The sequence below is a fragment of the Aphelocoma coerulescens genome, chromosome 25 (genome assembly GCF_041296385.1).
Source record: "Aphelocoma coerulescens isolate FSJ_1873_10779 chromosome 25, UR_Acoe_1.0, whole genome shotgun sequence".
Taxonomy (NCBI): Eukaryota; Metazoa; Chordata; class Aves; order Passeriformes; family Corvidae; genus Aphelocoma; species Aphelocoma coerulescens.
Window position 1 is genome coordinate 4,462,216 of NC_091038.1, and position 17,028 is coordinate 4,479,243.

Consider the following 17,028-nt stretch of genomic DNA (forward strand, 5'->3'; position numbering starts at 1 on the left):
CCTCCTCGCACAAGGCAACACAAAATAAGCAGTGCTGAACAGGATTAGGGCACATGTGAGCAGGGAGCAGGGAGACCCCCGTGCCCAGGCCATGCCTCTACCCCAGGGTCCCCTCTCCCATGACCGCATGGCAGGGGGGAGGAACCCCAACACTTCCGTAGGTGTAGTCTCTCTCCTCCTCCTTGCAGCTGGCTCATGGGCCCACATTCAGGGCCCCCACCTCGGGAGAAAATTCTCCCAATGTGCTCTGATGTTGAAAGAGTCAAGAAGAGAAGAAGGGAAAAAAAACCCCCGAAGTCCCAGGAAAACAAAGTTCAACTCTCCATCTCCCCCCAGAGAAAAGGAGCTGAAAACTGGCAAAAAAGAAACCAAGTTGCTTCCTCTGCTCTTGCTGCAAGCAGGATGCAGAGGAGTGTGTATGTGTGTCCTTGAAAAAACGCTCTGAGAAGTTTGTCCGGTTTTTTTCCTCTCCCCCCTCTCAGGCTCAGTTGAAAGGCACAGAAACGCACAAAGTTCACTTCTGGGCATAGAGCAGCAATAGGGGATACACACAATAAAGTCACCCCAAGACACAGGGACAGAGAATTCAGTGGAAAGACTCCGAGAATTCTGCTCCCAGAGATCATTCATTCCTGCTCACACTGACCCTTGTAGAAAGGGGACATCGTTCCAGGCAGCCTGTACTGAGCATGTGGCTCCTGAGTGGGGTTTGTTGTTTAGGAAACCTGCTCCGGCTTTTCCATTCTTTCCTTGCAAACAGGAAAACTTCTCCTGGGGCTGTGTGCAGGCAGAGCCCTGAGGAGAGCAGGTGGCACATGGTGCGCTGGGCTGGGACAGCCAGCTGCAGAGCTCAAGGGAAGAAGCCCAAAGTGTCACAATGGCTCCTTGCCTTCACATGCAACACCTGGGTCACAATGGTCTCCTTGATTCCATGAGGCCCCACTGTGTCACAATGGCTCCTTGGTTCCATCAGGTTCCGCAGTGTCACCATGGTCTCCTTTGATCCGCACTGTCATCATGGACAATTGGTTCCATGAGGCCCCGCAGTGTCACAATGGTCCCTTGGTTCCATAGCTTTTACGTTGTAACAATGGACTCCTTGCTTCAATGAGCTAGCCTGCTTTTTGCAGAGGTGTCTTTGGTTCCAACAAGGCCCCGCTGTGTCTCAGTGCACCCTGGCTTCCATGTGGATGTGGAGTATCACAAAGGCTCCTTGGTTCCACCAGGTCCTGCTGTGTCACAATGGGTCCTGTGGTCCCTGAGGCCCTCCAAAGTCATTGTGGAGGCTTGCTTCCATGAGGTTCCATTATGTGCCAGTGGTCATCTTGGTTCCAGGAGTTTCCTTAGTGTCACAATGCTCTCCATGCTTCCATTAGGCCCTGCTTTGCCACAATGGTCCCCTTGTTTCCATGAGGCCCCGCTGTGTCACAATGGACCTATGGTTCCATGATGTTGCGTGGTGTCACCGTGCTCTTCTTGAATCCGCCGTGTAACCATGGACCATTGGTTCCATGCGGCGTGTCACAATGGGCTCCTTGATTCCATGATTCCCCACGGTGTCACAATGGAGCCTTGTTTCTAGGAGGTTCTGTACTGTCACAATTGCCTCCTTGATGCCATCAGCCCCTGCAGTGTCACAATGGCTCCTTGGTTCCATGAGGAACACAATAGCTTGGCATAAGCATTGAGCAACAGCTGCTGAACACACCTGGCAACATCTGCTTGCATCAAAAGAGGGCTTCAAGCTGACAATGGCACCAGCAGCTTCCATCTGCAACAGAGACCCAGGAAAGGACAGGCTGTGCCGGTTTGGACAAATGTGGAGGAAAATATCCTCTGATAGAAGGCAGGTTACACCCAGCCCTCCCCCACCAGGTTTTTGGAAAAAAGAACTTTCCTGGGAAGAAAGTGAAAGAGATAAAAACTATTTTTTTAACAAACACACAGGAAAAGGATAACAATGCTAAATATTAAAAGCTCTCGCTGTGCAGAGAAAGCTGGGATAATTTGAGAGTCCTTCTGTGTTTCGGTGGGGTCTCCTGAAACATCCATAGACAGCGAGGCCCGTGCAAAGAAACAGGGAGCGATTCTTGAGAGAAGTTTCAGAGCTCTTTCTTCTCCAGCCACATGGGCGGGGCACTGCCAAAGAACTGAGCAATCACAGCACAACCAGGGCCCTCCTCGCACAGGGCAACACAAAATAAGCAGTGCTGAACAGGATTAGGGCACATGTGAGCAGGGAGCAGGGAGACCCCCGTGCCCAGGCCATGCCTCTACCCCAGGGTCCCGTCTCCCATGACCGCATGGCAGGGGGGAGGAACCCCAACACTTCCGTAGGTGTAGTCTCTCTCCTCCTCCTTGCAGCTGGCTCATGGGCCCACATTCAGGGCCCCCACCTCGGGAGAAAATTCTCCCAATGTGCTCTGATGTTGAAAGAGTCAAGAAGAGAAGAAGGGAAAAAAACCCCCAAAGTCCCAGGAAAACAAAGTTCAACTCTCCATCTCCCCCCAGAGAAAAGGAGCTGAAAACTGGCTAAAAAGAAACCAAGTTGCTTCCTCTGCTCTTGCTGCAAGCAGGATGCAGAGGAGTGTGTATGTGTGTCCTTGAAAAAACGCTCTGAGAAGTTTGTCCGGTTTTTTTCCTCTCCCCCCTCTCAGGCTCAGTTGAAAGGCACAGAAACGCACAAAGTTCACTTCTGGGCATAGAGCAGCAATAGGGGATACACACGATAAAGTCACCCCAAGACACAGGGACAGAGAATTCAGTGGAAAGACTCCGAGAATTCTGCTCCCAGAGATCATTCATTCCTGCTCACACTGACCCTTGTAGAAAGGGGACATCGTTCCAGGCAGCCTGTACTGAGCATGTGGCTCCTGAGTGGGGTTTGTTGTTTAGGAAACCTGCTCCGGCTTTTCCATTCTTTCCTTGCAAACAGGAAAACTTCTCCTGGGGCTGTGTGCAGGCAGAGCCCTGAGGAGAGCAGGTGGCACATGGTGCGCTGGGCTGGGACAGCCAGCTGCAGAGCTCAAGGGAAGAAGCCCAAAGTGTCACAATGGCTCCTTGCCTTCACATGCAACACCTGGGTCACAATGGTCTCCTTGATTCCATGAGGCCCCAACTGTGTCACAATAGCTCCTTGGTTCCATCAGGTTCCGCAGTGTCACCATGGTCTCCTTTGATCCGCACTGTCATCATGGACAATTGGTTCCATGAGGCCCCGCAGTGTCACAATGGTCCCTTGGTTCCATAGCTTTTACGTTGTAACAATGGACTCCTTGCTTCTATGAGCTAGCCTGCTTTTTGCAGAGGTGTCTTTGGTTCCAACAAGGCCCCGCTGTGTCTCAGTGCACCCTGGCTTCCATGTGGATGTGGAGTATCACAAAGGCTCCTTGGTTCCACCAGGTCCTGCTGTGTCACAATGGGTCCTGTGGTCCCTGAGGCCCTTCAAAACCATCGTGGAGGCTTGCTTCCATGAGGTTCCATTATGTGCCAGTGGTCATCTTGGTTCCAGGAGTTTCCTTAGTGTCACAATGCTCTCCATGCTTCCATTAGGCCCTGCTTTGCCACAATGGTCCCCTTGTTTCCATGAGGCCCCGCTGTGTCACAATGGACCTATGGTTCCATGATGTTGCGTGGTGTCACCGTGCTCTTCTTGAATCCGCCGTGTAACCATGGACCATTGGTTCCATGCGGCGTGTCACAATGGGCTCCTTGATTCCATGATTCCCCACGGTGTCACAATGGAGCCTTGTTTCTAGGAGGTTCTGTACTGTCACAATTGCCTCCTTGATGCCATCAGCCCCTGCAGTGTCACAATGGCTCCTTGGTTCCATGAGGAACACAATAGCTTGGCATAAGCATTGAGCAACAGCTGCTGAACACACCTGGCAACATCTGCTTGCATCAAAAGAGGGCTTCAAGCTGACAATGGCACCAGCAGCTTCCATCTGCAACAGAGACCCAGGAAAGGACAGGCTGTGCCGGTTTGGACAAATGTGGAGGAAAATATCCTCTGATAGAAGGCAGGTTACACCCAGCTCTCCCCCACCAGGTTTTTGGAAAAAAGAACTTTCCTGGGAAGAAAGTGAAAGAGATAAAAACTATTTTTTTAACAAACACACAGGAAAAGGATAGCAATGCTAAATATTAAAAGCTCTCGCTGTGCAGAGAAAGCTGGGATAATTTGAGAGTCCTTCTGTGTTTCGGTGGGGTCTCCTGAAACATCCATAGACAGCGAGGCCCGTGCAAAGAAAAGGGAGCGATTCTTGAGAGAAGTTTCAGAGCTCTTTCTTCTCCAGCCACATGGGCGGGGCACTGCCAAAGAACTGAGCAATCACAGCACAACCAGGGCCCTCCTCGCACAGGGCAACACAAAATAAGCAGTGCTGAACAGGATTAGGGCACATGTGAGCAGGGAGCAGGGAGACCCCCGTGCCCAGGCCATGCCTCTACCCCAGGGTCCCCTCTCCCATGACCGCATGGCAGGGGGGAGGAACCCCAACACTTCCGTAGGTGTAGTCTCTCTCCTCCTCCTTGCAGCTGGCTCATGGGCCCACATTCAGGGCCCCCACCTCGGGAGAAAATTCTCCCAATGTGCTCTGATGTTGAAAGAGTCAAGAAGAGAAGAAGGGAAAAAAAACCCCCGAAGTCCCAGGAAAACAAAGTTCAACTCTCCATCTCCCCCCAGAGAAAAGGAGCTGAAAACTGGCAAAAAAGAAACCAAGTTGCTTCCTCTGCTCTTGCTGCAAGCAGGATGCAGAGGAGTGTGTATGTGTGTCCTTGAAAAAACGCTCTGAGAAGTTTGTCCGGTTTTTTTCCTCTCCCCCCTCTCAGGCTCAGTTGAAAGGCACAGAAACGCACAAAGTTCACTTCTGGGCATAGAGCAGCAATAGGGGATACACACAATAAAGTCACCCCAAGACACAGGGACAGAGAATTCAGTGGAAAGACTCCGAGAATTCTGCTCCCAGAGATCATTCATTCCTGCTCACACTGACCCTTGTAGAAAGGGGACATCGTTCCAGGCAGCCTGTACTGAGCATGTGGCTCCTGAGTGGGGTTTGTTGTTTAGGAAACCTGCTCCGGCTTTTCCATTCTTTCCTTGCAAACAGGAAAACTTCTCCTGGGGCTGTGTGCAGGCAGAGCCCTGAGGAGAGCAGGTGGCACATGGTGCGCTGGGCTGGGACAGCCAGCTGCAGAGCTCAAGGGAAGAAGCCCAAAGTGTCACAATGGCTCCTTGCCTTCACATGCAACACCTGGGTCACAATGGTCTCCTTGATTCCATGAGGCCCCACTGTGTCACAATGGCTCCTTGGTTCCATCAGGTTCCGCAGTGTCACCATGGTCTCCTTTGATCCGCACTGTCATCATGGACAATTGGTTCCATGAGGCCCCGCAGTGTCACAATGGTCCCTTGCTTCCATAGGTTTGATGGTGTAACAATGGACTCCTTGCTTCAATGAGCTAGCCTGCTTTTTGCAGAGGTGTCTTTGGTTCCAACAAGGCCCCGCTGTGTCTCAGTGCACCCTGGCTTCCATGTGGATGTGGAGTATCACAAAGGCTCCTTGGTTCCACCAGGTCCTGCTGTGTCACAATGGGTCCTGTGGTCCCTGAGGCCCTCCAAAGTCATTGTGGAGGCTTGCTTCCATGAGGTTCCATTATGTGCCAGTGGTCATCTTGGTTCCAGGAGTTTCCTTAGTGTCACAATGCTCTCCATGCTTCCATTAGGCCCTGCTTTGCCACAATGGTCCCCTTGTTTCCATGAGGCCCCGCTGTGTCACAATGGACCTATGGTTCCATGATGTTGCGTGGTGTCACCGTGCTCTTCTTGAATCCGCAGTGTAACCATGGACCATTGGTTCCATGCGGCCTGGCTGTGTCACAATGGGCTCCTTGATTCCATGATTCCCCACGGTGTCACAATGGAGCCTTGTTTCTAGGAGGTTCTGTACTGTCACAATTGCCTCCTTGATGCCATCAGCCCCTGCAGTGTCACAATGGCTCCTTGGTTCCATGAGGAACACAATAGCTTGGCATAAGCATTGAGCAACAGCTGCTGAACACACCTGGCAACATCTGCTTGCATCAAAAGAGGGCTTCAAGCTGACAATGGCACCAGCAGCTTCCATCTGCAACAGAGACCCAGGAAAGGACAGGCTGTGCCGGTTTGGACAAATGTGGAGGAAAATATCCTCTGATAAAAGGCAGGTTACACCCAGCCCGCCCCCACCAGGTTTGGGAAAAAAGAATTTTCCTGGGAAGAAAGTGAAAGAGATAAAACCTATTTTTTTAACAAACACACAGGAAAAGGATACCAATGCTAAATATTAAAACCTCTCGCTGTGGAGAGAAACCTGGGATAATTTGAGAGTCCTTCCGTGTTTCGGTGGGGTCTCCTGAAACATCCATAGACAGCAAGGCCCGTGCAAAGAAACAGGGAGCGATTCTTGAGAGAAGTTTCAGAGCTCTTTCTTCTCCAGCCACATGGGCGGGGCACTGCCAAAGAACTGAGCAATCACAGCACAACCAGGGCCCTCCTCGCACAAGGCAACACAAAATAAGCAGTGCTGAACAGGATTAGGGCACATGTGAGCAGGGAGCAGGGAGACCCCCGTGCCCAGGCCATGCCTCTACCCCAGGGTCCCCTCTCCCATGACCGCATGGCAGGGGGGAGGAACCCCAACACTTCCGTAGGTGTAGTCTCTCTCCTCCTCCTTGCAGCTGGCTCATGGGCCCACATTCAGGGCCCCCACCTCGGGAGAAAATTCTCCCAATGTGCTCTGATGTTGAAAGAGTCAAGAAGAGAAGAAGGGAAAAAAAACCCCCGAAGTCCCAGGAAAACAAAGTTCAACTCTCCATCTCCCCCCAGAGAAAAGGAGCTGAAAACTGGCTAAAAAGAAACAAAGTTGCTTCCTCTGCTCTTGCTGCAAGCAGGATGCAGAGGAGTGTGTATGTGTGTCCTTGAACAAACGCTCTGAGAAGTTTGTCCGGTTTTTTTTCCTCTCCCCCCTCTCAGGCTCAGTTGAAAGGCACAGAAACGCACAAAGTTCACTTCTGGGCATAGAGCAGCAATAGGGGATACACACAATAAAGTCACCCCAAGACACAGGGACAGAGAATTCAGTGGAAAGACTCCAAGAATTCTGCTCCCAGAGATCATTCATTCCTGCTCACACTGACCCTTGTAGAAAGGGGACATCGTTCCAGGCAGCCTGTACTGAGCATGTGGCTCCTGAGTGGGGTTTGTTGTTTAGGAAACCTGCTCAGGCTTTTCCATTCTTTCCTTCCAAACAGGAAAACTTCTCCTGGGGCTGTGTGCAGGCAGAGCCCTGAGGAGAGCAGGTGGCACATGGTGCGCTGGGCTGGGACAGCCCGCTGCAGAGCTCAAGGGAAGAAGCCCAAAGTGTCACAATGGCTCCTTGCCTTCACATGCAACACCTGGGTCACAATGGTCTCCTTGATTCCATGAGGCCCCACTGTGTCACAATGGCTCCTTGGTTCCATCAGGTTCCGCAGTGTCACCATGGTCTCCTTTGATCCGCACTGTCATCATGGACAATTGGTTCCATGAGGCCCCGCAGTGTCACAATGGTCCCTTGGTTCCATAGCTTTTACGTTGTAACAATGGACTCCTTGCTTCTATGAGCTAGCCTGCTTTTTGCAGAGGTGTCTTTGGTTCCAACAAGGCCCCGCTGTGTCTCAGTGCACCCTGGCTTCCATGTGGATGTGGAGTATCACAAAGGCTCCTTGGTTCCACCAGGTCCTGCTGTGTCACAATGGGTCCTGTGGTCCCTGAGGCCCTCCAAAACCATCGTGGAGGCTTGCTTCCATGAGGTTCCATTATGTTCCAGTGGTCATCTTGGTTCCAGGAGTTTCCTTAGTGTCACAATGCCCTCCATGCTTCCATTAGGCCCTGCTTTGCCACAATGGTCCCCTTGTTTCCATGAGGCCCCGCTGTGTCACAATGGACCTATGGTTCCGTGATGTTGCATGGTGTCACCGTGCTCTTCTTGAATCCGCCGTGTAACCATGGACCATTGGTTCCATGCAGCCGTGTCACAATGGGCTCCTTGATTCCATGATTCCCCACGGTGTCACAATGGAGCCTTGTTTCTAGGAGGTTCTGTACTGTCACAATTGCCTCCTTGATGCCATCAGCCCCTGCAGTGTCACAATGGCTCCTTGGTTCCATGAGGAACACAATAGCTTGGCATAAGCATTGAGCAACAGCTGCTGAACACACCTGGCAACATCTGCTTGCATCAAAAGAGGGCTTCAAGCTGACAATGGCACCAGCAGCTTCCATCTGCAACAGAGAGCCAGGAAAGGACAGGCTGTGCCGGTTTGGACAAATGTGGAGGAAAATATCCTCTGATAGAAGGCAGGTTACACCCAGCCCTCCCCCACCAGGTTTTTGGAAAAAAGAACTTTCCTGGGAAGAAAGTGAAAGAGATAAAAACTATTTTTTTAACAAACACACAGGAAAAGGATAACAATGCTAAATATTAAAAGCTCTCGCTGTGCAGAGAAAGCTGGGATAATTTGAGAGTCCTTCCGTGTTTCGGTGGGGTCTCCTGAAACATCCATAGACAGCGAGGCCCGTGCAAAGAAATAGGGAGCGATTCTTGAGAGAAGTTTCAGAGCTCTTTCTTCTCCAGCCACATGGGCGGGGCACTGCCAAAGAACTGAGCAATCACAGCACAACCAGGGCCCTCCTCGCACAGGGCAACACAAAATAAGCAGTGCTGAACAGGATTAGGGCACATGTGAGCAGGGAGCAGGGAGACCCCCGTGCCCAGGCCATGCCTCTACCCCAGGGTCCCCTCTCCCATGACCTCATGGCAGGGGGGAGGAACCCCAACACTTCCGTAGGTGTAGTCTCTCTCCTCCTCCTTGCAGCTGGCTCATGGGCCCACATTCAGGGCCCCCACCTCGGGAGAAAATTCTCCCAATGTGCTCTGATGTTGAAAAAGTCAAGAAGAGAAGAAGGGAAAAAAACCCCCCGAAGTCCCAGGAAAACAAAGTTCAACTCTCCATCTCCCCCCAGAGAAAAGGAGCTGAAAACTGGCTAAAAAGAAACCAAGTTGCTTCCTCTGCTCTTGCTGCAAGCAGGATGCAGAGGAGTGTGTATGTGTGTCCTTGAAAAAACGCTCTGAGAAGTTTGTCCGGTTTTTTTCCTCTCCCCCCTCTCAGGCTCAGTTGAAAGGCACAGAAACGCACAAAGTTCACTTCTGGGCATAGAGCAGCAATAGGGGATACACACGATAAAGTCACCCCCAGACACAGGGACAGAGAATTCAGTGGAAAGACTCCGAGAATTCTGCTCCCAGAGATCATTCATTCCTGCTCACACTGACCCTTGTAGAAAGGGGACATCGTTCCAGGCAGCCTGTACTGAGCATGTGGCTCCTGAGTGGGGTTTGTTGTTTAGGAAACCTGCTCCGGCTTTTCCATTCTTTCCTTGCAAACAGGAAAACTTCTCCTGGGGCTGTGTGCAGGCAGAGCCCTGAGGAGAGCAGGTGGCACATGGTGCGCTGGGCTGGGACAGCCAGCTGCAGAGCTCAAGGGAAGAAGCCCAAAGTGTCACAATGGCTCCTTGCCTTCACATGCAACACCTGGGTCACAATGGTCTCCTTGATTCCATGAGGCCCCACTGTGTCACAATAGCTCCTTGGTTCCATCAGGTTCCGCAGTGTCACCATGGTCTCCTTTGATCCGCACTGTCATCATGGACAATTGGTTCCATGAGGCCCCGCAGTGTCACAATGGTCCCTTGGTTCCATAGCTTTTACGTTGTAACAATGGACTCCTTGCTTCTATGAGCTAGCCTGCTTTTTGCAGAGGTGTCTTTGGTTCCAACAAGGCCCCGCTGTGTCTCAGTGCACCCTGGCTTCCATGTGGATGTGGAGTATCACAAAGGCTCCTTGGTTCCACCAGGTCCTGCTGTGTCACAATGGGTCCTGTGGTCCCTGAGGCCCTCCAAAACCATCGTGGAGGCTTGCTTCCATGAGGTTCCATTATGTGCCAGTGGTCATCTTGGTTCCAGGAGTTTCCTTAGTGTCACAATGCTCTCCATGCTTCCATTAGGCCCTGCTTTGCCACAATGGTCCCCTTGTTTCCATGAGGCCCCGCTGTGTCACAATGGACCTATGGTTCCATGATGTTGCGTGGTGTCACCGTGCTCTTCTTGAATCCGCCGTGTAACCATGGACCATTGGTTCCATGCGGCGTGTCACAATGGGCTCCTTGATTCCATGATTCCCCACGGTGTCACAATGGAGCCTTGTTTCTAGGAGGTTCTGTACTGTCACAATTGCCTCCTTGATGCCATCAGCCCCTGCAGTGTCACAATGGCTCCTTGGTTCCATGAGGAACACAATAGCTTGGCATAAGCATTGAGCAACAGCTGCTGAACACACCTGGCAACATCTGCTTGCATCAAAAGAGGGCTTCAAGCTGACAATGGCACCAGCAGCTTCCATCTGCAACAGAGACCCAGGAAAGGACAGGCTGTGCCGGTTTGGACAAATGTGGAGGAAAATATCCTCTGATAGAAGGCAGGTTACACCCAGCTCTCCCCCACCAGGTTTTTGGAAAAAAGAACTTTCCTGGGAAGAAAGTGAAAGAGATAAAAACTATTTTTTTAACAAACACACAGGAAAAGGATAGCAATGCTAAATATTAAAAGCTCTCGCTGTGCAGAGAAAGCTGGGATAATTTGAGAGTCCTTCTGTGTTTCGGTGGGGTCTCCTGAAACATCCATAGACAGCGAGGCCCGTGCAAAGAAAAGGGAGCGATTCTTGAGAGAAGTTTCAGAGCTCTTTCTTCTCCAGCCACATGGGCGGGGCACTGCCAAAGAACTGAGCAATCACAGCACAACCAGGGCCCTCCTCGCACAAGGCAACACAAAATAAGCAGTGCTGAACAGGATTAGGGCACATGTGAGCAGGGAGCAGGGAGACCCCCGTGCCCAGGCCATGCCTCTACCCCAGGGTCCCCTCTCCCATGACCGCATGGCAGGGGGGAGGAACCCCAACACTTCCGTAGGTGTAGTCTCTCTCCTCCTCCTTGCAGCTGGCTCATGGGCCCACATTCAGGGCCCCCACCTCGGGAGAAAATTCTCCCAATGTGCTCTGATGTTGAAAGAGTCAAGAAGAGAAGAAGGGAAAAAAAACCCCCGAAGTCCCAGGAAAACAAAGTTCAACTCTCCATCTCCCCCCAGAGAAAAGGAGCTGAAAACTGGCAAAAAAGAAACCAAGTTGCTTCCTCTGCTCTTGCTGCAAGCAGGATGCAGAGGAGTGTGTATGTGTGTCCTTGAAAAAACGCTCTGAGAAGTTTGTCCGGTTTTTTTCCTCTCCCCCCTCTCAGGCTCAGTTGAAAGGCACAGAAACGCACAAAGTTCACTTCTGGGCATAGAGCAGCAATAGGGGATACACACAATAAAGTCACCCCAAGACACAGGGACAGAGAATTCAGTGGAAAGACTCCGAGAATTCTGCTCCCAGAGATCATTCATTCCTGCTCACACTGACCCTTGTAGAAAGGGGACATCGTTCCAGGCAGCCTGTACTGAGCATGTGGCTCCTGAGTGGGGTTTGTTGTTTAGGAAACCTGCTCCGGCTTTTCCATTCTTTCCTTGCAAACAGGAAAACTTCTCCTGGGGCTGTGTGCAGGCAGAGCCCTGAGGAGAGCAGGTGGCACATGGTGCGCTGGGCTGGGACAGCCAGCTGCAGAGCTCAAGGGAAGAAGCCCAAAGTGTCACAATGGCTCCTTGCCTTCACATGCAACACCTGGGTCACAATGGTCTCCTTGATTCCATGAGGCCCCACTGTGTCACAATGGCTCCTTGGTTCCATCAGGTTCCGCAGTGTCACCATGGTCTCCTTTGATCCGCACTGTCATCATGGACAATTGGTTCCATGAGGCCCCGCAGTGTCACAATGGTCCCTTGCTTCCATAGGTTTGATGGTGTAACAATGGACTCCTTGCTTCAATGAGCTAGCCTGCTTTTTGCAGAGGTGTCTTTGGTTCCAACAAGGCCCCGCTGTGTCTCAGTGCACCCTGGCTTCCATGTGGATGTGGAGTATCACAAAGGCTCCTTGGTTCCACCAGGTCCTGCTGTGTCACAATGGGTCCTGTGGTCCCTGAGGCCCTCCAAAACCATCGTGGAGGCTTGCTTCCATGAGGTTCCATTATGTGCCAGTGGTCATCTTGGTTCCAGGAGTTTCCTTAGTGTCACAATGCTCTCCATGCTTCCATTAGGCCCTGCTTTGCCACAATGGTCCCCTTGTTTCCATGAGGCCCCGCTGTGTCACAATGGACCTATGGTTCCATGATGTTGCGTGGTGTCACCGTGCTCTTCTTGAATCCGCCGTGTAACCATGGACCATTGGTTCCATGCGGCGTGTCACAATGGGCTCCTTGATTCCATGATTCCCCACGGTGTCACAATGGAGCCTTGTTTCTAGGAGGTTCTGTACTGTCACAATTGCCTCCTTGATGCCATCAGCCCCTGCAGTGTCACAATGGCTCCTTGGTTCCATGAGGAACACAATAGCTTGGCATAAGCATTGAGCAACAGCTGCTGAACACACCTGGCAACATCTGCTTGCATCAAAAGAGGGCTTCAAGCTGACAATGGCACCAGCAGCTTCCATCTGCAACAGAGACCCAGGAAAGGACAGGCTGTGCCGGTTTGGACAAATGTGGAGGAAAATATCCTCTGATAGAAGGCAGGTTACACCCAGCTCTCCCCCACCAGGTTTTTGGAAAAAAGAACTTTCCTGGGAAGAAAGTGAAAGAGATAAAAACTATTTTTTTAACAAACACACAGGAAAAGGATAGCAATGCTAAATATTAAAAGCTCTCGCTGTGCAGAGAAAGCTGGGATAATTTGAGAGTCCTTCTGTGTTTCGGTGGGGTCTCCTGAAACATCCATAGACAGCGAGGCCCGTGCAAAGAAAAGGGAGCGATTCTTGAGAGAAGTTTCAGAGCTCTTTCTTCTCCAGCCACATGGGCGGGGCACTGCCAAAGAACTGAGCAATCACAGCACAACCAGGGCCCTCCTCGCACAAGGCAACACAAAATAAGCAGTGCTGAACAGGATTAGGGCACATGTGAGCAGGGAGCAGGGAGACCCCCGTGCCCAGGCCATGCCTCTACCCCAGGGTCCCCTCTCCCATGACCGCATGGCAGGGGGGAGGAACCCCAACACTTCCGTAGGTGTAGTCTCTCTCCTCCTCCTTGCAGCTGGCTCATGGGCCCACATTCAGGGCCCCCACCTCGGGAGAAAATTCTCCCAATGTGCTCTGATGTTGAAAGAGTCAAGAAGAGAAGAAGGGAAAAAAAACCCCCGAAGTCCCAGGAAAACAAAGTTCAACTCTCCATCTCCCCCCAGAGAAAAGGAGCTGAAAACTGGCAAAAAAGAAACCAAGTTGCTTCCTCTGCTCTTGCTGCAAGCAGGATGCAGAGGAGTGTGTATGTGTGTCCTTGAAAAAACGCTCTGAGAAGTTTGTCCGGTTTTTTTCCTCTCCCCCCTCTCAGGCTCAGTTGAAAGGCACAGAAACGCACAAAGTTCACTTCTGGGCATAGAGCAGCAATAGGGGATACACACAATAAAGTCACCCCAAGACACAGGGACAGAGAATTCAGTGGAAAGACTCCGAGAATTCTGCTCCCAGAGATCATTCATTCCTGCTCACACTGACCCTTGTAGAAAGGGGACATCGTTCCAGGCAGCCTGTACTGAGCATGTGGCTCCTGAGTGGGGTTTGTTGTTTAGGAAACCTGCTCCGGCTTTTCCATTCTTTCCTTGCAAACAGGAAAACTTCTCCTGGGGCTGTGTGCAGGCAGAGCCCTGAGGAGAGCAGGTGGCACATGGTGCGCTGGGCTGGGACAGCCAGCTGCAGAGCTCAAGGGAAGAAGCCCAAAGTGTCACAATGGCTCCTTGCCTTCACATGCAACACCTGGGTCACAATGGTCTCCTTGATTCCATGAGGCCCCACTGTGTCACAATGGCTCCTTGGTTCCATCAGGTTCCGCAGTGTCACCATGGTCTCCTTTGATCCGCACTGTCATCATGGACAATTGGTTCCATGAGGCCCCGCAGTGTCACAATGGTCCCTTGCTTCCATAGGTTTGATGGTGTAACAATGGACTCCTTGCTTCAATGAGCTAGCCTGCTTTTTGCAGAGGTGTCTTTGGTTCCAACAAGGCCCCGCTGTGTCTCAGTGCACCCTGGCTTCCATGTGGATGTGGAGTATCACAAAGGCTCCTTGGTTCCACCAGGTCCTGCTGTGTCACAATGGGTCCTGTGGTCCCTGAGGCCCTCCAAAACCATCGTGGAGGCTTGCTTCCATGAGGTTCCATTATGTTCCAGTGGTCATCTTGGTTCCAGGAGTTTCCTTAGTGTCACAATGCCCTCCATGCTTCCATTAGGCCCTGCTTTGCCACAATGGTCCCCTTGTTTCCATGAGGCCCCGCTGTGTCACAATGGACCTATGGTTCCGTGATGTTGCATGGTGTCACCGTGCTCTTCTTGAATCCGCCGTGTAACCATGGACCATTGGTTCCATGCAGCCGTGTCACAATGGGCTCCTTGATTCCATGATTCCCCACGGTGTCACAATGGAGCCTTGTTTCTAGGAGGTTCTGTACTGTCACAATTGCCTCCTTGATGCCATCAGCCCCTGCAGTGTCACAATGGCTCCTTGGTTCCATGAGGAACACAATAGCTTGGCATAAGCATTGAGCAACAGCTGCTGAACACACCTGGCAACATCTGCTTGCATCAAAAGAGGGCTTCAAGCTGACAATGGCACCAGCAGCTTCCATATGCAACAGAGACCCAGGAAAGGACAGGCTGTGCCGGTTTGGACAAATGTGGAGGAAAATATCCTCTGATAGAAGGCAGGTTACACCCAGCCCTCCCCCACCAGGTTTTTGGAAAAAAGAACTTTCCTGGGAAGAAAGTGAAAGAGATAAAAACTATTTTTTTAACAAACACACAGGAAAAGGATAACAATGCTAAATATTAAAAGCTCTCGCTGTGCAGAGAAAGCTGGGATAATTTGAGAGTCCTTCTGTGTTTCGGTGGGGTCTCCTGAAACATCCATAGACAGCGAGGCCCGTGCAAAGAAACAGGGAGCGATTCTTGAGAGAAGTTTCAGAGCTCTTTCTTCTCCAGCCACATGGGCGGGGCACTGCCAAAGAACTGAGCAATCACAGCACAACCAGGGCCCTCCTCGCACAGGGCAACACAAAATAAGCAGTGCTGAACAGGATTAGGGCACATGTGAGCAGGGAGCAGGGAGACCCCCGTGCCCAGGCCATGCCTCTACCCCAGGGTCCCCTCTCCCATGACCGCATGGCAGGGGGGAGGAACCCCAACACTTCCGTAGGTGTAGTCTCTCTCCTCCTCCTTGCAGCTGGCTCATGGGCCCACATTCAGGGCCCCCACCTCGGGAGAAAATTCTCCCAATGTGCTCTGATGTTGAAAGAGTCAAGAAGAGAAGAAGGGAAAAAAAACCCCCGAAGTCCCAGGAAAACAAAGTTCAACTCTCCATCTCCCCCCAGAGAAAAGGAGCTGAAAACTGGCAAAAAAGAAACCAAGTTGCTTCCTCTGCTCTTGCTGCAAGCAGGATGCAGAGGAGTGTGTATGTGTGTCCTTGAAAAAACGCTCTGAGAAGTTTGTCCGGTTTTTTTCCTCTCCCCCCTCTCAGGCTCAGTTGAAAGGCACAGAAACGCACAAAGTTCACTTCTGGGCATAGAGCAGCAATAGGGGATACACACAATAAAGTCACCCCAAGACACAGGGACAGAGAATTCAGTGGAAAGACTCCGAGAATTCTGCTCCCAGAGATCATTCATTCCTGCTCACACTGACCCTTGTAGAAAGGGGACATCGTTCCAGGCAGCCTGTACTGAGCATGTGGCTCCTGAGTGGGGTTTGTTGTTTAGGAAACCTGCTCCGGCTTTTCCATTCTTTCCTTGCAAACAGGAAAACTTCTCCTGGGGCTGTGTGCAGGCAGAGCCCTGAGGAGAGCAGGTGGCACATGGTGCGCTGGGCTGGGACAGCCAGCTGCAGAGCTCAAGGGAAGAAGCCCAAAGTGTCACAATGGCTCCTTGCCTTCACATGCAACACCTGGGTCACAATGGTCTCCTTGATTCCATGAGGCCCCACTGTGTCACAATGGCTCCTTGGTTCCATCAGGTTCCGCAGTGTCACCATGGTCTCCTTTGATCCGCACTGTCATCATGGACAATTGGTTCCATGAGGCCCCGCAGTGTCACAATGGTCCCTTGCTTCCATAGCTTTTACGTTGTAACAATGGACTCCTTGCTTCAATGAGCTAGCCTGCTTTTTGCAGAGGTGTCTTTGGTTCCAACAAGGCCCCGCTGTGTCTCAGTGCACCCTGGCTTCCATGTGGATGTGGAGTATCACAAAGGCTCCTTGGTTCCACCAGGTCCTGCTGTGTCACAATGGGTCCTGTGGTCCCTGAGGCCCTCCAAAGTCATTGTGGAGGCTTGCTTCCATGAGGTTCCATTATGTGCCAGTGGTCATCTTGGTTCCAGGAGTTTCCTTAGTGTCACAATGCTCTCCATGCTTCCATTAGGCCCTGCTTTGCCACAATGGTCCCCTTGTTTCCATGAGGCCCCGCTGTGTCACAATGGACCTATGGTTCCATGATGTTGCGTGGTGTCACCGTGCTCTTCTTGAATCCGCAGTGTAACCATGGACCATTGGTTCCATGCGGCCTGGCTGTGTCACAATGGGCTCCTTGATTCCATGATTCCCCACGGTGTCACAATGGAGCCTTGTTTCTAGGAGGTTCTGTACTGTCACAATTGCCTCCTTGATGCCATCAGCCCCTGCAGTGTCACAATGGCTCCTTGGTTCCATGAGGAACACAATAGCTTGGCATAAGCATTGAGCAACAGCTGCTGAACACACCTGGCAACATCTGCTTGCATCAAAAGAGGGCTTCAAGCTGACAATGGCACCAGCACCTTCCATCTGCAACAGAGACC